The 24,511-nt window shown below is 37.2% G+C and overlaps 1 pseudogene; it reads left to right on the top strand.

Moving 5' to 3' along the window:
* The first annotated feature begins 12,368 nt into the window (after positions 1-12,368).
* On the top strand, positions 12,369-24,018 carry LOC137235258 (epimerase family protein SDR39U1-like; annotated as a pseudogene).
* The last annotated feature ends 493 nt before the right edge of the window (positions 24,019-24,511 follow it).

Here is a 24,511-nt window from a genome sequence, read left to right as displayed (position 1 = left end):
GGGATTTCGGGATCCCGCTGGCCACCTGTGGATTGCTCCTCCATAGCTGGGCCGAGTCAGCTCAGAAAACGTTGGGCGGATACCACGTCTTGCAGGGTAGCAAAATCTTTCTGGCCAAAAGTGGATGGCAGGAGGTCTGCTGAAATAATTGGGTTCACTAAGGCTCACCTATCAATGGTCATTGGGGTTTTGACAGGGCACTCTCCCATGGGTATCCATGCGGTACGTCTCAATATACTGGAAACTCCATCCTGCTGCAGCTGTATGGAGGATGATGATGTGGAATCACCAAATCACTTTATGCTTGATTGTCCAGCTTTTGCCAGAACTAGGCGAAAGTACTTCGGTCGCGACTCACTTGGATCTCCCGAGGATATATCCAAAGTTGAGATCGGTGTCATTCGGAGCTTTATCGTTGCTACCCAACGATTCTCTAAGTAGCTAGATCTAAGTCACCGTTATTTTTTGGATATGTGGTATCACAACGGACCTTCGTGTTGTCCAAGTGAGCTATCCTTATCAGGGCAGCTACCACCTAACCTATCCTACCTATCCTATACCATCATTTACGGTATTCTGGAAAAACACGTACCTAAGCGAAAACGCGTGTTTACCGAACCAGTCCAAATGTGGTTCACCAAAGAGCTGAGATCCTTAAAAAACAGAAAATTGCGCTTCTTCAAATTATTCGAAAGGTCGGGCTGTCATTCCGATTACTTGCAGTACTCTATTTTGTGTCATAAATATTTTGAATTAAACAAAAAGTGCTGTAATACATACATCTGCAAGATGAAAAGCAAAATAACTTGCAATCCGAAAGCCTTCCATGATTTCGTGAACTCCAAACGGAGGGTTAAAGGGTTTCCGTATGCTTTAAAATACCAGGAAGATTTGTCTAGCGACGATCAAGATATTGCTAATTTCTTTGCACAATTTTTCAAGGCCAACTATTCCGCTGAACGTAACTCTTTTTCAAATGAATATCCATATCAACTTAACTCCAAGTAATCGGATGTATAAGATCAGAAATATAAGGGAACAGATGTACATACCTAAACGATTTTTAAGATAAATATAAAATAAATAAAATAATTTAAAAAAATGTTTAGTTAAACGGATTTATTGAAAACAATATTTACGTGAAGTAATAATAATGCGAAAAGTTAGAAAATAATTAGGTAGGTCTTAGGTACTACAAATCACACTCCTTATCAATCTAGGGCGTTGATCAGACAATTAAATAAAAACGTTGGGCGCAACGATTTTTTTTTTTTTTTTCTTATTATTGCATTGCCATCGGGTTCTGAACTATATTCCAAGATTCAAGCTTGTAGCTTATCGGGAAGTTACTTAAATTTCAATTACACAATTCGTTCACAACGGCCGTGCACGCGGCCGTGCGGCCTGCCTCTCAAGTCAAGCTAAATAAAACCGTTTAAAAATGGCAAAAAACCTCCTTATCTGAACGATCGGTTGTATGGGATATATATTATATATAGCTCCGATCGAAATGATGTTTACAGAAAATCTTCTATGATACATTTGAATATATATCACCAAGTTTCACGTTTTTATATGGGAGAAATGGCCAAAAATCTTTCTATCTGAAGGATCGGTTGTATGGGATAGGTATATACTATATACATATAGCTCCTCTCAAAGTGATTTTTTCAGGAAACCTTCTATGATATATTAGAATAAATATCACCAAATTTAACGTTTTTATATTGGAAATTAAGGGAGAGATGGCTAAAAATCTTTCTATCTGAACGATCGGTTGTATGGGATATATATTATATACAGCTCCGATCGAAATGGTTTTTTCATGAAATCTTCGATGACACATAAGATTAAATATCACCAAGTTTAACGTGTTTTTATATTGGAAATTAAGGGAGAAATTGCCAAAAATCTTTCTATCTGAACGATCGGTTGTATGGATATACACTATATATAACTCCGATCAAAGTGATTTTTTCCGAAAATCTTCTATGATATATTAGAATATATTACCGAGTTTCACGTTTATACTTTCTAAATTGCGGCAGGAATGACCAAAATCGTCTTATCTGAAGGATCGGTTGTATGGGAGATATATGTTATGGTGGTCCGATCCTACCGGATCCGACAAATGTCTAATATAATACAAAAATACATCTTTGTGCCAAACTTCATTGAGATATCTCAAAATTTGAGGGACTAGTTTGCGTTCAAACTGACAGACGGACGGACAGACGGACATAGCTATATCAACTCAGTTCGTCGCACTGATCAATACGGTATACTTAATGGTTAGTCTATCTTCTATATTTCTCAACGTTACAAACATCGGACCAAAGTTAATATACCATTTCACGTTCATGAAAGGTATAATAAAAATTTTACGGAATAAAAATTTTCACTTAACAATGTAGTATATTTATGATTTCTAACTATTGTGTATAATACATAGCTGATGATTTTTATTCTGTAGCTGAGCAGTTTTAGATCCAACGCTTATCAACCCTCCGCCTATCAACAACTCGGCAAAAGCAAATCCGTGCGTCATGCGGATGCGCCCCTCGCGTCAGTTAGGTGGGCTTTGGAGGGTATTAATTCGTTGGGTATTATTATTATTATTTTTATACCTCATACCCCATTTTAACGGTTAGAAGCTTCAAATTTCACCAAATGCTTATATATATAGCATATATTGTTGTCTGAAAAAATCATAGAGATCAGTGGTATATATCTCATACAACCGATTGTTCAGATAAGAAACTTTTGCCAATTTCCGCCCCATTTTAACAACTAGAAGCTTCAAATTTCACCAAATGCTTACGCATATAGCATATATTGTTGTCTGAAAAATAATAGAGATCGGTGGTATATATATTATATACCCCATATAAACTGTCATTTTTGCCCCTTTTGTACGGCTAGAAGCCTCAAATTTCATCAAATACTTACGTTTGCGTCATATATTGTTGAAATATGTGATTCGTAGTCATATTTTTTACATGCAGACCACAAAAAACGTGAAACTTTGCATCCTCAGACAAAGTACCTACCTATTTTATAAGCTTTTATTTAGTTTCACTTGGCTGTTTTCTATAACTAAATTTTGCAAGTTAAATTTGATACACTTCCCGATGTCCGATTGAGCTGATATTTTGCACGCATGTATAACTGCGATGACAATGCAATACTACTTTGCGGGAATTCGATAAATTAATCGACAATAGGGTTATCGGTAAAGATTTGTGCTCACAAGCAATAAAAGCCTAAGTCCCAGACAAACCCGGCCTGCTACAGCTGTACCTATCCGTCGAGTCTGAGACTTACGCGATTGTTGCTTGTAACCATAGATATTTATATTGCATATTGTGACGAATATTAGCAACAATAAGGGATACTATCATCTCTAAGCCGATACTAAGCAGTCACCTGTGTATGTACACACAAATCAATAAATATGTATACACATATGTACATACAAGCAGCGGAGAGATACTGACAAAATTATGCAGTCGTAAGCGAAGTAGTTCTCACATATACACACGCATATGGCTATGCGAGAGATTATAAACTACAAATTCACATGCATATATCTGAGATACTTACAAAAGTATTCAATCATCGGTGGAAGTATTACTCATATACACGCGCATATGGCTATGCGAGAGGCTATAAACGTGCATCTGTAGTTTATAGCTGGTAAGTTTATAGCAGGTAAGCAAGTAGTAAATTCTAGAATAAGAAAAGAAGTATGCAAACGAGACAGCAGAGAGTATAAAAGGAGCGAAAGCTAGTAAAGACCAGTTTGCATTATTGAATATTGGAGTTATTTATTCAACAGTTTAGCGATACGAACGTTAGTAGAAGGTTGCAAATAAGTGGAGTTTCACAAAATTGAACTGCGAGAACCACGTGGATAACCTATAGCGGCTCAAGAACGCAGGTAACTTCGCTTTGTTTGTGAATACAATGAACGTAGAAGTTAGGCTGTTATCGCTAAATGTTGCATACTTTTCTGCGCACTTGATTTTGTTTTACAGATTTTTGGCGATGGAATTTTAGCTAATCGAAAGTTGGAATTTTATTTTAAAACAGATTTAACCCACAGAGCAGAGATCTGCCATGAGTACCTGTAAACTGAACGCGACAAAGTCGACGGCAAAGTCACAATAAAATATGATTTTAAGTTAGTTAACACTGTTTGACACAATTTTATATGTTCTCTCTGTCAAAAATGCTCCAACTAACTTAGTCATATTTTATTTCGATTATGAATATGCCCCAATATATTCTGATCATGATATAAAAGATCGTGTGCTCATACTCAGTCAGGGTTATTTAAACGTAGCGATTCGTATCAGTAATTTAGTTGAGAGTCTTTTTCATCCTGACACCGCGTTAGCGCTGAACGCGAAAGATCTGACAACCGAAGATGCTGATATCCGAAGGGAAGCCACTTTTGGCAAAAATCTGTTTTCTCGAAAATCTGTATATTCATATATATGTATATATTTAACGTTTTGTTGTTGCAAGAACACGTGAACATGTGTATGCACATATACACAAATGCATTTGAATGAGTTGAACAAATCATGAGGCGCATTCAAAAACACAAACGCTGGCGAAGTTGATTAGTGATAACTTCTAGGAAGGCACAGTTGCAACTTTACGACAAATTAGTGAGCATAACAGTTTTCCGCTCCATTCACTCAACGTTTTTATCGATTGGTTGTTGACAGTTGGCTCAACGTTACGTTATTTACAGTTTATATCACAGTCCTAATTGTTCTAATAAAAGTGTGTTAAATTTTTATGGTATAATTAAGAACATTTAGGACCTCCTTTTCTCGCTTTTGTTAGAAAAGTAGGACTGTGATATAAAAAAAAATAAATAAACGTAAGGCGCGATAAACTCCGAAGAGATCTAAGGCCGAGCTTCTCTTCCAATTTGCGTCGTGCTCCTCTTGATTTTCCCTACAAATTGGCCGGACGGGACCTACATGTTTTATGCCGACTCCGAACGGCATCTGCAAGGCAGATGAGTTTTCACTGAGAGCTTTTCATGGCAAAAATACACCCGGAGCGCTTGCCAAACACTTCCGAGGGGCGACCCCGTTTAGAAAAATTTTCTTTTAATTGAAAAACTTTATTTCTAAAATTTTGATGTTGTTTTGCCCGGGGTGCGAACCCAGGACATACGGTGTGGTTAGCGGAGCACGCTACCATCACACCACGGTGGCCGCCTGTGATATAAACTGTAAGATTTAATAATTTAGGTGTAAAGTTTTAATGTTAAAAATATATAATTATGTACAATATGGAACTTTTTTGTCACAGACGAAGAAGCCTAATTATCGTTAAAGGTTACAATGAACTTATAAAGTGTTATATTTCTTTACAGTCAATTTATTTTTTTATTTTTAGTTAATTTTATTAACCAATAATCAAAGCTTATTTAAAAAAATTTTTTTTTCTTTAATTTGATTCACTTTTTAGTTAATTTTATTAATCAATAATAAAAGCTTATTTTTAAAAAAGTTTTTTTCTTTAATTTTATTTATACTCAGCTGAGCAGATCTCACAGAGTATATTAATTTTGTTCGCATAACGGTACCCCATAACGGCATAAACGAAACGATATAGATATATACTTCTATATATCAAAATGATCTGGGCGAAAAAAGAAATTCGTTTAGCCATGCTCGTCCGTCCGTCTGCCGTAAACACGATAACTAGAGTAAATTTTGAGGTATATTAATGAAATTTGGTATGTAAGTTCCTGGGCACTCATCTCAGATCGCTATTTAAAATGACCGAAATCGGACTATAACCACGCCCACTTTTTCGATATCGAAAATTTCGAAAAACCGAAAAAGTGCAATAATTAATTACCAAAGAGGGATAAAGCGATGAAACTTGGGTTGACCTTGTGACGCAGAATAGAAAATTAGTAAAATTTTGGACATTGGGCATGGCACCGCCCACTTTTAAAAGAAGGTAATTTAAAAGTTTTGCAAGCTGTAATTTGGCACTCGTTGAAAATATCATGATGAAATTTAGCAGGAACGTTACTCCTATTACAGGAACACGGCCACTTAAAAAAATTTGTTTAAGTTAAATTAAAAAAAAAAAGTATATCTTTATTTTATATAAGTAAATTACGTCAACAACCAACTCCAGTAATTATACGGTTCAACAAAAAACAAAAATAAATTAAAATTTCAAAACGGGCGTAGCTCCGCCCTTTTTCATTTAATTTGTCTAGAATACTTTTAATGCCATAAGTCGAACTAAAATACCAACCCTTGTGAAGTTTGTTAAGGGCAGAACAAGAACATCTATGATGATAACTGTTTTCTGTGAAAATGGGCGAAATCGGTTGAAGCCACGCCCAGTTTTTATACACAGTCGACCGTCTGTCCTTCTGCTCGGCCGTTAACACGATAACTTGAGCAAAAATCGATATATCTTTACTAAACTTAGTTCAAGTACTTATCTGAACTCACTTTATCTTGGTATTGAAAATGGGCGAAATCTGACCATGACCACGCCCAATTTTGCGATATCGAAAATGACGAAAAATTAAAAAAAATGCCATAATTCCATACCAAATACGAAAAAAGGAATGAAACATGGTGATTGGATAGGTTTTTTGACGCAAAATATAACTTTAGAAAAAACTTTGTAAAATGTGCGTAACTCCTACCATATTAAGTAGAAGAAAATGAAAAAGTTCTGCAGGGCGAAATCAAAAGCCCTTGGAATCATGGCAGGAATACTGTTCGTGGTATTATATATATAAATAAATTAGCGGTACCCGACAGATGGTGTTCTGGGTCACCCTGGTCCCCATTTTGTTTGATATCTCGAAAACGCCTTCACATATACAACTAAGAGCCACTCCCTTTTAAAACCGTCATTAATACCTTTAATTTGATACCCGTATCGTACAAACACATTATAAAGTCACCCCTGGTCCACCTTTATGGCGATATCTCGAAAAGGCGTCCACCTATAGAACTAAGGCCCACTCCCTTTTAAAATTCTCATAAACACCTTTCATTTGATACCCGTATCGTACAAACACATTCTAAAGTCACCCCTGGCCCACCTTTATGGCGATATCTCGAAAAGGCGTTCACCTATAGAACTAAGGCCCACTCCCTTTTAAAATACTCTTTAATCCCTTTCATTTGATACCCATGTCATAAAAACACATTCCACGGTTATCGTGGGTTCATTTTCCTACATGGTAATTTTCCCTTATTTGACAAAGGATGAAGGAAAATCGTTCCAAAAAACATTACCCTTCGTCTACAATTTGGACGATACTTCCCAAACGTATGTGATATGGAATTAAAAACCACTTATAAACCCAACGAAACCAATGCAGCTATAATTATACTCAGATGAGCAGAGCTCCCAGAGTATATTAATTTTGTTCGCATAACTAATCGAGATAAATTTAAAGTTCCATATATCAAAATTAAAAATACACTCTTGGCATACGGCTCATAATTTCCACTTTATAGGAGTCATATATGAGTCTTTTATGATTATAGGTTTGGATTTTCTCGAGGCACATATTTCTCACACATTTCGGACTCTTATCAGACTCATAATTAAAAGCGCTATTTCAGAGGCGATAAAAAAAAAACTGATAAAGAAATGCGTTCAAATTTAACCAAATTTTCATATTAAAAAAATATTCAAATAAAACGGATTGATAGCTGAAGAAAGATAGCAAAGGCAAGTTGCTCCACTTTTTAGTATTAGCACTTGTACGTATCCGTGAAAGAGACAATTTTGTCTCCAAAGCTCTCAGCTGAGTATGTAATGTTCGGTTACACCCGAACTTAGCCTTTCTTACTTGTTAAGAATACGCTAGTTAGAGGCTGTTTTTTAGTGTAAGTAAATGATTATTATTGTTTGCTTTACAGTGTAATAAATTGTTAACTAGTCTGTAAGGTTTTTGATTCTACTTCACCTCTAATGACATCAATTAAATTTATATACTCACATTTTAAATTTAAGTATTCACACTCTATGTACTTAACACTATCAAAGCTATTGAATTTATTATATTTTACATATTTCCATATTTTTGCATCTATATTTTCATAAGTTACATTGTTAATTTTTGTTTGAATTTTAAAAGTAACGAGATAAACTCCATTTACAATATAATCATCAATGTTATGGTTCCAGAGACTAAAATAGCATCATCCTTTATAACATAAATTCCTTTTTTTCCTCTCTGCTTAATACATTTAGTCCTCCTTTCTGAAATAATATCTGCTAAACAAGAATTTGAGGATTTAATTTCAGAAATACATTCACGATTTCGTTTTTATCAATTTTCACATGAACTTTCACATTTTCATATTTTTCAATAAACAACTCACCATCTGGCTAAGCTATCGCTCTTACTCCGGAAAATTTACAATTAAAAATAAAACCAATTTTGATTTTTGGCGACCTTTAAATTTAACAATTATTTCTTCAAACTGGCTCTAGGTTTAAAAATTAAACACGTTGTTGTTGTTTTTGTTCCAATATATTTCGATCTCCAAACGAGATCGTCATCTGGGCCTACAATAATAAATAAATAAACACTTTATTTTACACAATTTATCACAGGCATATATATATATATAGATTTATATATATACTATAAAAGCGTGCAATTACTGGCATATGCTGATGACATTGATATCATCGGCCTAAACACCCGCGCTGTTAGCTCTGCTTACTCCAAACTGGAAAAAGAAGCAGTAAAGATGGGTTTGATGGTGAATGAGAACAAAACGAAGTACCTGCTGTCATCGAGCAAAGAGTCAGCGCATATGCGCCTTGGCAACCACGCTACTGTTTGCAGCCATAATTTCGAAATAGTAAAAGACTTCGTTTATTTGGGAACCAGCATCAACACTAGCAACAACATCAGCACTGAAATCCAGCGAAGAATCAATCTTACCAATAAATGCTACTTTGGACTAGGTAGGCAATTGAAAAGTAAAGTCCTCTCTCGGCGAACGAAAATCATACTCTGCAAGTCACTTATCGTACCCGTCCTGCTATAAAGGTCACAAGCATGGACTTTGACAACAGCAGATGAAGCGGCTTTGGGAGTGTTCGAGAGAAAAGTTCTTCGAAAGATTTATGGACCTCTACGCGTTGGCGATGGCGAGTGCCGAAGAAGATTTAATGATGAGCTGTACGAGCTAAAAGCAGACATCAATATAGTCCAGCGAATTAAAACGCAGCGGCTGCGCTGGCTAGGCCATGTTATGCGAATGAAAGATGATGCTCCGGCCAAGAAAGTGTTTTATCGGAACCCGCCTATGGAAGCAGAGGTAGAGGGCGGCCCCACTCCGTTGGAAGCACCAGGTGGAAAACAATTAAACTCCCTTGATGTAACCAATTGGCGCCGGTTGGCGGAGCGAAGGAGCGACTGGCGCGCCTTGTTGGACGGCCAAAACCGTTTAGACGGTTAAGCGCCAATTAAGTAAGTAAGTAAGTAAGTAAGTACTAAGGGTTTCATTTGACTTGAAAAAAGTTTCATTTGAAATGAAAAAACGTTTCATTTGAAATGAAAAAAGTTTCATTTAAAATGAAAAAGGTTTCATTTGAAATGAAAAAAGTTTCATTTGAAACGAAAAAAGTTTCATTTGACTTGAAAAGCTTTCATTTGACCTGAAAATGCTATAGTGTCTTCACACTTTTTAAAAATTCTGTGAAATTCTTCTTCTGTTTTTATTTCTTGCGTATCAAAGAAATAACTGAGCCTTCTTTATTTATTTTTTTTTTTCAAATTAAAAATTTTGTTTAAAATTTAACACATGTATTCTTCTACTTCTATTTTTTATTAGATTTTTTTTTTTAATTTTCTTTAAAACTAATCGGTTTGCATATTGTTTATTTTCAATTCCTACTTAGAAAAAATCCTAAGCAAAAACTTTCGTTTTGTAATGTCCTTCATCATTTTGTTGATAACATATTCCACTCTATTTCCTTCGTCATTTTGTTGATAACATTGCCCCCATGCTGATATTTGATTTGATTCTATTGTATTTGTGCTGCAATAGCAGTTGATATCCTTTATTATTTCAGGATCCTTTAAAATTCAACTTTTCCAGGATGGCAAGATTATTAATTTCTATAGTTTGTTTTTAAAATTTCCTGGGCACGATCTCTGAGCAGCCAAATCTTTTAAGCAATATTTGCTTGGTCAGCAAATTTTATGCTTATTGCAGATCAAACTGGCAGGATCGCCATGTAATATTAAAAAATATGAAAACAAATAACACCATTGAGTGTCTGTCAATAATTGAATTTATTGAAGAAATTCTTTCTCTTTTATACACAATTTCTTAACCTACACATACATAATTATTCTAACATTAACAAACTAAAAATATGTACATTTGTAATAATGGTATGCAAAGTCAGCAGATTTATTTATGTAAAAAATATAAGATAGTTGTGTGTGTATATTTTGGTGATTCACATTGACAAAGGCAACAATGTAAAATAGTTGTGTGTGAATATTTTGCTGATTCACATTGGCACACTAACACTGTCAGCTAGCCATTCCGATCGGCGCGTGCATTGACCGGCGTGACTAGTTGAGCAAAATTATGAAGGTGTGAAGTGACATGGGTTTCGTATTCGGCATTCCACTGATGTTGACTTCCCGCTGTGTCGGGTCAATGTAATTTATGTAGTGTAAGAAAAATTGTAATATGACTGCACTATGACTGCGTGTGGCAAGTTTATAAAAATGCATTGGCATAGAAGTTCATAATGCATAATGCCGCAAATGCATTGCATGGGTGGGCATAATGCATAATGCTACAATAACCCTCTCATTTTCAGCTCTTTTTAATAGGAAGCTCGATTTCCCTAAGTATTTGTAGTGTTTCTCTTTCTTTAATTTATATGCTGCCGCAAAGCTCGATTAAAACCCATGAGCGCATAATTAATATATATTTTGTTATTGCTGGATCCATCAAACATTCGCGCTGTCAGCTTACGTGCTTTTGTTTTTCTCGCTGCCATAACTCTCTTCTTGGTCTCAGTTGAAGAGAAATGCACGCATATAACATTGCGGGTGAGCGAAGCGTCATTTTTTTTTTGCTTTATGCTTCTTACTATGCATTTTTCAATCTCAGATGGTGTTATTGAGATGCCAAAGTGTCCACGATTTTCTGCATACATTCTTCCGCATTTTTGCTGTGTTCTTGTGAAATGCCAGCAATTTCAATCACATTGTTAAGGTCTCTCTGGTCTGTCCAGTTAAGCTTGCTCTCTAACGTAGTCAACTTTTCTTTTAATGCTTTGTTTTCATCAGCAATCATACTCAGTGTGCTAAGCATTTCAGAGTTAACACTTCTGAGGGCAACTATCTCTTCTTATAGCAGCTGAAGAGTTATTGGCTTTTTGCTGCTATTCGGTAATCCGCAAGGTTGTTGACCCGTAGATGCCTGAATTTGAGTTTTCATTTGACTGTTACTTTTATGTTTCATGCATGTGTGTTACACTAAGCTGCATTGGCATGTGTGTTACACTAAGCTGCATGTTGTTTTTTTTGCTCTGCACCTGCTGTAGCCGAATTAGTGTCAAGCGCAGTGGGAGTTGTGGGGGCGACAGGTGGATAAGAAACAGCTTCCCTTTGTGCCAGGGACTGCGTCTGCATCGATTTGCGACGGAAGATGGAACATCCCTCACATCTATAGTTAAGATTATTGGCTTTCATGTATTCCACATCAGCCTTGTCCATCTTGGCGCACAAACAATGAAAAATGCACTTACAATCTGAACAGGTGACTTTGGCCGGATCTGCGCGGTCAACTTTTTGCTTGCAAACTTGACAGCTCATAATTATTTATGTAAATTATTTAGTAAAAAAAAAAACTAAATCAGTTTTGTTTGGGCCCAATGCCTAACTTTTTTTTGATTGACGGCGCCCCTCCCTAACGTTTTAATAACACCTCCAGCCACCCACACTCTCACGCCGCCATTAGTGTGCATGCGTGCACACGCATGTGTGTGTGTGCAGGTTGTCAGCACCCATGCACGTATATGTGGGAGTGAGTGTGTGTGTGGCTTTCCCCTTCTTAACACAAGAGGACTTTTCGCGGCTTAGCGGTAGTCATCAACGGGACAACCGGGCTCTTTTATGATCGACCGCCAAGCAGTTCACGTCGCCCAGGATCACCATCGCCGTCATTTGTACGTAAAGGTAAATTCACAACATCACTGTATATTTTCTTTCAATTTAATTAAAAATAATATTATAACGAGGAAATCCTCTTTGCGTTTCTTTCTTTTATTCATCACGAGAATATGTGGATGACAGAGAGAGGGGCATGGAAGCAAAATTAAGACCAAATGGCCAAGTACCATTAGCCAATTGGGGCGGCTATCTAATACGACCGCATACTATAGAATTTTGGCAAGGACCGACGGATAGATTACATGATCGTATGCAATTACGACGTGGTCCAGGTAAGGCGAGACAGCCTACAATTATAAGCCAAGACGACCGGATGACGCTCGTTATATGACAAGTCTATTGAAGCCCCTAGACGACCCCCCCCCCCCCCCCCTGTTCTAATAATATCATCTTTGTCGAGGTATGGGTTGAGTGACAGTATTTCACTCTTTCGATCAATTTGTTCTCTATTTTTCAATTCTGTACCGTAGAATCGTTTTTGATATACTTTTATTAACGCTTGAGTCGTTGCCTTAATTTCATCGGCTGAGATTGTGCACCACTTTTCGTGGAACGAGGCTCTTGTCCTTGGGTGAGTTCTTTTATAAAATCTCCTAACATAGGATAGAACCTTCGAAGCCATGGGTAAATTTGAAAATCGGTCGAGAATGTCTATATGATCTACCCTTGTCGTGGCATATGATTGTGCCCTCTTCTCCTCAACGGACCTGTGGTATTCGATGTCTTGTGCTGGCCAGTGGGAATTGTCTTCTTGCGGCCAAGAAGGTCCCTGCCACCACAACGAATTGTTGACCAAATCTGACGCAAGTAGTCCTCTGCTTCCTAGATCCGCTGGATTGGATTCCGAGTCCACGTGCAGCCAGTCCTTGCTACCGACCATGTCGATGATCTTAGTGATTCGGTGTGTGACGAAGGTTGATCAGGAACAGGGCGGCTTTCTTATCCATGCGAGTACGATGGTTGAATCCGTCCAGAGGTGAACATTTGCTGGTCCCAAATGAATGTTTCGGAATATTTATTCCATGATTTATGCGAGCAGCATGGCGCCGCAGAGTTCTAAACGTGGTATCGAGATGGTTTTCACTGGAGCAACTCTGGTTTTTGCTAAAAGTAAGTGTATGAAAACCTGATCGTTTCTTTTCACGCGCGTGTATACCGCTGCCGCATATGCTTTCTCGGAAGCGTCGCAGAAGGCGTGGATTTCTATGACATCTTCTGGTGTAAAATTTACCCACCGCGGTATCCTAATGTTATCTATTTCGCTATAATGTTGGGTGAAGGTTTCCCAGCGTTCTAAGGTAGTGTGGGAGACAAGCTCTTCCCACCCGGTGCCTTCTAACCAAATATTCTGCATTAGTATTTTTGCCACTATGACCATTGGTGCAAGCCAGCCTAAAAGGTCGAAAAGTTTGGATATAGCGGATAGGATTGCGCGTTTGGTGATGTTCTCGCCATTCTTTAAGCTCCTGCTTTGAAGTAAAACATGTCTGAGTGCGCGTTCCATCGTATTCCGAGTGCCTTCTCCGAGCCAGCCCCTTCGAACGCTAGGAAGTCCTCGCTGAGCAGATCCGTTTTGGGGATGTCCTGAAGGATTCCCTTACAATTTGATGTCCACTTGCGCAATGGAAAGCCAGCTGAGTGTAATGCTTCGCGAATATCGTTTCTTGCTCTGATGGTTGACGCTATTGTATGTCCTTCAGATAAACAGTCGTCTTTCGTATATAACCAATGTTCGGCCTGGGTGCATCGGAAACCGTCAATGGGCTGGCGCACACGGGTCGATCTCGGGATTGGTGTGGGTCACTCAAAATGAATAAAAGAAAGAAACGCAAAGAGGATTTCCTCGTTAAAAAATTAATTTAAAAAATTAGTTTAAGCACAAATCAGGCAGAAAAAATTAAACTAAAACAAGAAATCAAAGAATTAAGGAAAAATAATCATCAAAATAAAAACCAAACCCAGCAATGTAAACATTAGTGTGTTGAAAAAAAAAATAAAATTTTGTAAAACTATTGATTTTAAAATTATGGAAAGATCAAGAAAAATTAAAAGGCCCACTTGAGGACCTTAAAAATGAAATTAAAAATGTAGATGAGGAAAAAACCCTAGTCAGGTTGAAAAAATGGTGGAAACTTATAGATATGCCTGGGGAACCAACAATATGTAATGTAAGAAACCCACCAGCAACAACACCCGAAGAATTATATAGGTACGAAGTCAAACTTATGAGAAGAACAGATTAATATAATGAAAAAAAAGAGAAAAATTTTTTAATAAAAGAAAAAAAAAACAAAAAAAAAATTTTTTTTTGTCTTCATATTGGGAAAGCCAAAAACAAAAAATAGAAAAACCAACGGCAAACGTTGTAAACTCAGTCCAAGTAGTAGATCATACTGAGGCACTAGATACTATCAAAATCATGCTTCTAATAATCTGCGTAGTCAGTTGCATCAGTTTGTGTCTGAAACTCTACTCAACCCATAATAAATTCCTAAAAAAGCGATATACCAGCCGCGCAGACGGTTTAGATAAGGTTTAACTAAATTTTAACTACCATCCCCAATGGGAAAATGGGAAAATATCGTTAAACTACTCATAGAAGAAAAAACGATAGGAGAAAAATCTTACAAATGTATTAATAAAAATACAAAAGTTAAGACAGAAACAGTAGTAAAGCATCTTAAAATAATAGTTGAAGCATTTATCAAAATAGGAAAAATAATTCAACAGTTAAATGGTAAACTAGACGGCAATCAAAAAGACCAAGTATATCAAATTTTTTCAAGCATTAGAAACAAATAGGTGTCCTCACTGGCAAGATATGTTATAGAATTCATAGTACCAACGAGTTTCAAGAAGGAAATAGAAATAGACTATAGCACATTCCTTTTGGAGTCAGCATCCGATTTAGAAGAGGAACCAAAAGTAGAACAAAAAGAAGAAGAAAAACAGGAACAAAAGGAAATCTTAGCAGAGACGCCAAACAAAGAAAAGACAAAATGGCTCAAACCACAGAAGAATTCTTAAAAACGACTTCGTCAATTCTACCTGAGTTTGATGGTAAACATGAGAACTTACATAGCTTTTTAGACGCACTAGATATCCTAGAACAAATTAAGGATACTCACGAGACCATAGCGGTCTCCATGATAAAAACTAAGCTCAAGGGAACAGCTAGAAACCTTTTGAGCACTGAAAATTCAATACTAGCAATAACGCTAAAGTTGGTTTCAGCAATTAAAGGTGAATCTGTAGAAGTTTTGACGGCAAAACTCCTAAACGTCCAACAGCGCAATAAAACAGCTAACCAGTACACTGCCGAAATCGAAAAATTAACAAAATCGTTGGAAGGTGCTTACATATCAGACGGTCTTGCACCTGATGTGGCAACCAAATATTCCTCACAATCAGCTGTAAAGGTTATGTGTAAGTACTCGGCTAACGAAAGAGCTAAACTGATAATGCTAGCAGGAACGTTCACATCTATGAACGAGGCTGAAGTCACGGGTAACCCAAATACAGTGTTACGCCTGACGTGCTCACAAGGTAATTACCGAGGTAACTTCTGAAGAAGCTACCAAAATAATAATTATCGAGGTAAACAAAACCGAAGATATTATGGTAATACAACAGATATAATAACAGCAATAGTAATAGACAAAATAATAATTTCCAAAGACGTAATTTTGGAGGTCAGTCAAGATCATCCAATCAGAGTACACGAGCAATCTCCGTAATATAAACCAACAGGAAAACCAGCAAACTCCACTCCAACAGTAAATTCTAACGGTAATAAAATATGCACATTCAACTTGCATCTAAACAGCTACATATCTTCCAATAATATCTCCCTAAATAAGTGAACTTCGACGTTCCTGATAGATACAGGAGCGGATATCTCAATAATAAAGAAGGGTCAAATTGACAGTAATGTAACAATAAATAACTCACAGATCACAGATTTAAAAGGTATCGGCCGAGGCATAACAAGCACACTTGGAACAGTAAAAGCAGATCTAACAGATGATAGTATTTTAATAGGACACAAATTTCACATAGCAGAAGACAATTTTCCAATCGCATGTGATGGAATTTTGGGACTCGACTTCATTAAAAAATATAATTGCATTTTAGATTATAGTAAAAATGGGGACAAATACTACGAATATATGATTACCCAGAAGATATAGTTATACAAATGACAAATAAACCAACAATCAATAGCATTACAATACCCGCAAGAGCCGAAGTAATTAGACAGGTTCATATCAATAGTCACAATAAGGAACTATTAGTACCTCATCAAGAATTGACTGATGGCATTTCTGTAGCCAACACGATAGTAAACTCAAATCACGCTTTAATAAGAATAATAAATACAACAGATAAACATGCAATCATTCAAGATAATGACATTAAAACAGAACGTTTAGAGGATTACGTAATAATTGAAAATACAGCTCACTGTAAAGCTAATAACAAAGAAAAGTTAGAAAGATTGAATAAAAATTTCCCACCATTCGCTAGTAAATCACTCAACACATTATGCTCAGAATACGTTGATATATTCTAATTAGAAACAGAACCAATTACGACCAACAACTTTTACAAACAAAAGTTGCATCTGAAGGATAACACTCCTGTGGATATTAAAAATTATAGACTACCCAAAGCATATAAGAATGAAATAAACAAACAAGTAAATAAACTTATTCAAGATGATATTTTTGAATCATCAGAGTACAACAGCCCTATTTTATTGGTACCTAAAAAATCTCTTCCGGGCAAAGAGGAAAAAAGGTGGAGACTAGTTGTTGATTTCAGACAAATAAATAAAAAATTAACAGCTGATAAATTCCCTTTGCCTAGAATAGATGATATTCTGGATTAATTGGGAAGAGCGAAATATTTCTCATGCCTAGATTTAATGTCAGGATTTCACCAAATAAAAATCAGCCCAGAATCAAGAGATATCACATCCTTTACAGCGGATAACGGTACTTATCATTTCAAAAGATTACCTAATGGTCTCAAAGTAGCTCCAAACTCATTCCAGAGGATGATAACATTGGCATTCGCAGGTCTAAAACCATTACTATACATGGAGGATTTAGTCGTATTAGGATGCTCTGAAAAACATATGATTAAAAATTTACGGGATGTATTCTCTACAGGCAGAAAATATAATTTAAAATTACATCCGGACAAATGTTAAGACAAATACCAAGAAGTCACTTATCGTGCACATAAATGCACAATTACTGGAATTTTACCAGACCTAAGCAAATTTAAAATTGTTCAAAATTACCCAACTCCCAAAAATGCCGATGAAGCAAAATGATTTGTCGCATTTTGTAATTATTATAGAAGATTCATACCAAATTTCCCGGAATACGCCAGGATTGTAACAAGACTTAGTAAGAAAAATGTAATTTTCAATTGGACAGACGACTGCGAGAAATCTTTTAATTACCTAAAAAATGCATTAGTTAGTCCAAATATCCTACAATATCCCAATTTTGATAAAGAGTTCTTTATTACAACCGACGCAAGTGGTTATGCCTGCGGTGCTGTGCTAAGCCAAGAATATGAAGAAAAACAATTACCCATTGCCTATGCCTCAAGATCATTTACAAAAGGCGAAATAAATAAAGCCACGATCGAAAAAGAATTAGCGGCCATACATTGGGCAATTATATATTTTAGACCATATGGCAACATAAGGGAAAATAACCATGTAGGGAAATGAACCGAGGGTAGCCCTGGAATGTGTTTGTATGACATGTGTATCAAATGAAAGGTATTAAAGAGTATTTTAAGAGGGAGTGGGCCATAGTGCTATAGGTGGACGCCTTTTCGAGATATCGCCATAAAGTTGGACCAGGGGTGACTCTAGAATGTGTTTGTACGATATGGGAATCAAATTAAAGGTATTAATGAAGGTTTTAAAAGGGAGTGGTGGTAGTTGTATAGGTGGTCGCCTTTTCGAGATATCGCCATAACGGTGGACCAGGGGTGACTCTAGAATGTGTTTGTACAATATGGGTATCAAACGAAAGGTGTTAAAGAGTATTTCAAAAGGGCGTGGGGGTTAGTTCTACGGGTGGACGCCTTTTCGAGATATAGCCATAAAGGTGGACCAGGGGTGAATCTAGAATGAGTTTGTACAATATGGGTATCAAACGAAAGGTGTTAATGAGTATTTCAAAAGGGCGTGGTGTTTTGTTCTACAGGTGGACGCCTTTTCGAGATAGCGCCATAAAGGTGGATCAGGGGTGACTCTAGAATGTGTTTGTACGATATGGGTATCAAATTAAAGGTATTAATGAAGGTTTTTAAAGGGAGTGGTGGTACTTGTATAGGTGGTCGCCTCTTCGAGATATCGCCATAAAGGTGGACCAGGGGTGACTCTAGAATGCGTTTGTACAATATGGGTATCAAACGAAAGGTGTTAATGAGTATTTCAAAAGGGAGTGGGGTTTAGTTCTACAGGTGGACGCCTTTTCGAGATATCGCCATAAAGGTGGAGCAGGGGTGACTCTAGAATGTGTTTGTACGATATGGGTACCTTAGTTCTATAGGTGGTCGCCTTTTCGAGATATCGCCATAAAGGTGGACCAGGGGTGACTCTAGAATGCGTTTGTACAATATGGGTATCAAACGAAAGGCGTTAATGAGTATTTCAAAAGGGCGTGGGGTTTAGTTCTACAGGTGGACGCCTTTTCGAGATATCGCCATAAAGGTGGAGCAGGGGTGACTCTAGAATGCGTTTGTACAATATGGGTATCAAACGAAAGGTGTTAATGAGTATTTCAAAAGGGCGTGGGGTTTAGTTCTACAGGTGGACGCCTTTTCGAGATACCGCCATAAAGGTGGACCAGGGGTGACTCCATAATGCGTTTGTACAATATGGGTATCAAACGAAAGGTGTTAATGAGTATTTCAAAACGGCGTGGGGTTTAGTTCTACAGGTGGACGCCTTTTCGAGATATCGCCATAAAGGTGGAGCAGGGGTGACTCTAGAATAAGTTTGTACGATATGGGTATCAAATGAAAGATGTTAATGAGTATTTTGAAAGGGCGTGGGGCATAGTTCTATAGGTGGACGCCTTTTCGAGATATCGCCATTAAGGTGGACCAGGGGTGACCCTAGAACGTGTTTGTACGATATGGGTATCAAATTAAAGGTATTAATGAGGCATTTAAAAGAGAGTGGCGGTAGTTGTATATGTGAAGGCGTCTTCCAGATATCAACCAAAATGTGGACCAGGGTGACCCAGAACCTCATCTGTTGGATACCACTAATTTATTTATATATATAATACCACGAACAGTATTCCCGCCAAGATTTCAAGGGTTTTTTATTTCGCCCTGCAGGACTTTTTCATTTCATTCTACTTAATATGGTAGGTGTCACACCCATTTTACAAAGTTTTTTTCTAAAGTTATATTTTGTGTCAATAAACTAATCCAAATACCATGTTTCATCCCTCTTTTCGTATTTGGTATAGAATTATGGCATTTTTTCGTTTTTCGTAATTTTCGATATCGAAAAAGTGGGCGTGGTCATAGTTCGATTTCGGCCATTTTTTTATACCAATACAAAGTGAGTTCAGATAAGTACGTGAACTGAGTTTAGTAAAGATATATCGATTTTTGCTCAAGTTATCGTGTTAACGGCCGAGCGGAAGGACAGACGGCCGACTGTCTATAAAAACTGGGCGTGGCTTCAACAGATTTCGCCCTTTTTCACAGAAATAAGTTATCGTGCTAGAATCTAAGCCCCTATCAAATTTCACAAGGATCGGTAAATTTTTGTTCGACTTATGGCATTAAAAGTATCCTATACAAATTAAATAAAAAAAGGCGGAGCCACGCCCATTTTGAAATTATCTTTTATTTTTACATTTTGTTTCACCATATCATTATTGAAGTTGAATGTTGACATAATTTACTTATATACTGTAAAGATATTAAATTTTTTGTTAAAATTTGACTTTAAAAAAATTTTTTTTAAAAGTGGGCGTGGTCGTTCTCCGATTTTGTTAATTTTTATTAAGCATACATATAGTAATAGGAGTAACGTTCCTGCCAAATTTCATCATGATGTCTTCAACGGCTGCCAAATTACAGCTTGTAAAACTTTTAAAAGTGGGCGGTGCCACGCCCATTGTCCAAAATTTTACTAATTTTCTATTCTGCGTCATAAGTTCAACTCACCTGCCAAGTTTCATCGCTTTATTCGTGTTTGGTAATGAATTATCGCACTTTTTCGGTTTTTCGATTTTCGATATCGAAAAAGAGGGCGTGGTTATAGTCCGATATTGTTCATTTTAAATAGCGATCTGAGATGAGTGCTCAGGAACCTACATACCAAATTTCATCAAGATACCTCAAAATTTACTCAAGTTATCGTGTTAACGGACAGACGGACGGACGGACGTGGCTCAATCAATTTTTTTTCGATCCTGATGATTTTGATATATGGAAGCCTATATCTATCTCGATTCCTTTATACCTGTACAACCAACCGTTATCCAATCAAAGTTAATATACTCTGTGAGCTCTGCTCAACTGAGTATAAAAATATTCACTATAAGGAAATAAATATAGGAGATGTAGTGTTAGTAAAAAATGAGGTAGGTCATAAGTTAGATAATAGATATAAAGGGCCCTATAAGGTAGAAGAAATCGATGAAAATAATAATTTTACTCTAATACTCTATAAAGAAGAAAATATTGATAATAACATAATGACACTTTAATCCCATCTAGAATAGGAAATGAGGATAAGAAAAAATTTCTCAGTAACATAGAGAATGGCAATATCATATTTAATAAGAAAATAATAATACACAAAAATAGACTTAAATTAGTAGAATAAGAAAATTTTCAACCTAGAAACACAAAATACAAAAAAAAATACAAATTAATTCATACAAATTAATTCATACTTAACTAAATAAAAATAGAATGCTCATGCATTCTCCAAATGCATAAGCATTCTGAAAAAAGGGAGATGTAGTGTAAAAAGCCAATAATTTAATGCCAAATATTTAAATCAGTCTAATATGCTACCCTGATACAAAAATAGACTAAATGTTCATCTACACATAAATATGCATTTGATAATTATTGCTGACATAGCCAGTACACGATTTAATACAGGTGTGTGTACAACACACAACCAAACAAATTTGAATTCCAGCAAATTTGCAAACATTGCATTTCTCACAGAAGTCACAGCTCAACATAGATGTGTAGGTACATATTTTGTATCGATTTGTATGTAGGTATGTAAGTACGTATGCTTAAGGTAGATATGCATGTAAGTATGTATGCTTAAATGTAAATATGTATGTAAGAATATGTTTAGAATAATTTAATATAAATAAGATGAAATATTTGAATAAAGAGACATTCAGAATTCGCTCACTGATGTCAAAACTCATTTACCTGCATTTAATCTTTTATATATTATTTTTAATTAAATTGAAAGAAAATGTACAGTGATGTTATGAATTTACCTTTACGTACAAATGACGGCGATGGTGATCCTGGGCGACGTGAACTGCTTGGCGGTCAATCATAAAAGATCCCGGTTGTCCCGTTGATGACAACCGCTATGTCGCGAAAAGTCCTCTTGTGTTAAGAAGGGGAAAGCCACACACACACTCACCCCCACATATACGTGCATGGGTGCTGACAACCTGCACGCACACACATGGATGTGTACGAAATACATGCATGTGCATGCATGCACACTAATGGCGGCGTGAGAGTGTGGGTGGCTGGAAATGTTATTAAAACGTTAGGGAGGGGCACCGTCAATCAAGAAAAAGTTAGGCATTGGGCCTAAACATGCCGTCCCCCTTGCGGTATGCAACCTCACAGTCCTCCAAGGATCACCGACCGTGAAGAAGAGGAAAAAATAAAAAACGTATAATTAATTATAACTAATTTAACCTAACGACGGCCAGTCCGCCGGCTGGGCGGCACGCAAGATGGTTTTCATAGTATGCAAGCTTGGTTGCTGATGACTCCCGGCGTTATCACCGCGGCATAGACGTCGGCGCCGAGAACAAGGCGGATAGGAGTAGAAGCATAAAAGTGTGGATCAGCCAGGCGAACATGTTCGTGGGGAGTCGCAATGCTGGCGTCGACACTATGCGAATGGCTGACACGCTGAAAGTCCCGGATGCATACCCTATGGTTCGTCACCGTCCTGCTGTTGCCATGTTTCCCGCGGAGTCGCACAAAACAGCCGACCTCTCCGGCAGCGTGGGTGATCGGAAGAGCTAAATCCTGCGCCAGCCTGCGATCTATCGTTGTGCGGGGGGAACAGGCGTCAATAAGCGCATGAATGAGATGCAATCGCCCCCCGGCTTCCACCTTTACGATCGCAGTCGGCGAAAGGCTTGCCATCGGTCGCAGAGTTGGGCCCAAAATGTTAATCATAGGGATCTCGTTTCGAAATGCCGAATAGATAGGTAGCTGGCGCGGCCGTCGGGCCAGTCTACGCTCTTGGTTGCCGTCGCTGTGGAAGGAGTCCGTCGTGCGGTGCAGCTGGCGTGGCTCGTTTACTTATGATGACTGTGTCAAGCGTTTGGTGGCGAGTGAGTCCTTTGCTGCGTGTAGGAAGATTATTTAAAGTGGCAAATGCCTAATCTGCTAAGGGTTTCTGACCTAAATTGTCAGATTGGCAAGGCTTGCTACACGACGTGTTCTATCTGCCCGTATAATTATGCGAAATGTTATGTGCCACCCTGTCGCATGTTGCTTTTTTCAGCTGAGAGAGCTGATGTGAATAATTTGTAAAGTGAGAATATGTATGGATTTTTTCTTTGATCTAGGGCCGTGAAAGGAGCTGACTTTTTTATTTCGGGACCTTTTCATTTCGGGACCCTTTAATTTTAGGACTAGGATTTCTTTGTACCGATGCCTTAATCATGACTATTGAAAACAACAAGTTCTGCCCCCGCCAAAAAAAAAAAAAAACCAAGCAATACCGACGGCAAAAACAAATCAAAAATCAAAAAAAAATGTATCCCGAAAGGTGTAAGGTCTGTAGTAAATTTTGCTGGACAAAATGTCTTGGATCACAGTCACCGATGGACAGATGGATTCAAACAAAAGGTTTGGACTTCACGAGTTAATATAAGCTCAGCATTAGTGAAGGCTATTGCTGCAGCACCTCATGTTAAAGCATTTGTTAATATATCCGGCGTAAGTCACTATAAGCCTGATGAAACTCATATCTACACAGAAAAGGATCAAGGACACGGTTTCGATTACATGTCGAAATTATGTTTAGAATGGGAGAAGGCTGCAACATTGCCAGCTGCTGTAACTCATTGTAGAGGAATTAAAATACGCACAGGTGTGGTAACTGGACGTACTGGTATTATGATTGAGAATATTTGGCTTCCTTTTAAGTTAGGTGTAGGTGGTCCTTTAGGCAGTGGCAAACATATTTTACCTTGGATTCACGTGGATGATCTTTGTACGTGGATGATCTCTGTGGGCTGATAATACATGCAATCGAAAGTGACAACGTTGAAGGCGTACTTAATGGGGTTCCACCAGAAATTGTAACAAATAGTGAATTTTCAAAGGCGTTTGCTTCTGCTATGAATCGTCCTTGTCTCTTCGCGATACCCGAATTTATTGTGCAAACTATTTTTGACAAAGATCGCTCGGCTTGTGGCTTCAAATACAAATATCCAATAGCGAAGGATGCTTGTACGCAAGTTGTTCAAAAATTAGTTCATAAAATGTTATAAGAAAAAAATAACTTGGCGCATAATCACAGTCAAAATAAAACAGGTTCCAAACCCAGTCCCAGCCTTTTTGACAGATAGCTCATAGAAAATTATGTCAAAAAGCTGCAACTAAATCTAAAATCCACTCCACCTCGACCACGTTTTATAACTCTCTAACAACTAAATTTGTACATCAAAATTGTGATATAACGAGTGAAAAAAATGTTTCGAATTGTATGGCCAATTTGCGCCAGTTAAAACCGTAAACCATATTTTTCGAGACTAATCAATAAAGAGTTTAAGAGACGAGAATATTAACCAATTTTTTACAAGCTGCGGCCTTTTCATAATAATTTTTATTTCCTTAAAAAAAATTGTTTCCAGTGGAAACTAACGAATTTTGAGAACCGGCATAGGCTGCACCATGATTCAATTACAAGGGGTTTGTTCTCCAATGATGAACGAGCTTTGACACTCCCAAATTAAAATCCGGACAGGTTGCTTTTATGAAGTA

The sequence above is a fragment of the Eurosta solidaginis genome, chromosome X, assembly GCF_040869045.1.
Source record: "Eurosta solidaginis isolate ZX-2024a chromosome X, ASM4086904v1, whole genome shotgun sequence".
NCBI classification, from domain to species: Eukaryota; Metazoa; Arthropoda; class Insecta; order Diptera; family Tephritidae; genus Eurosta; species Eurosta solidaginis.
The sequence above is the reverse complement of the archived record's forward strand: the minus strand, read 5'-3'. Positions and strand labels throughout refer to the sequence as shown.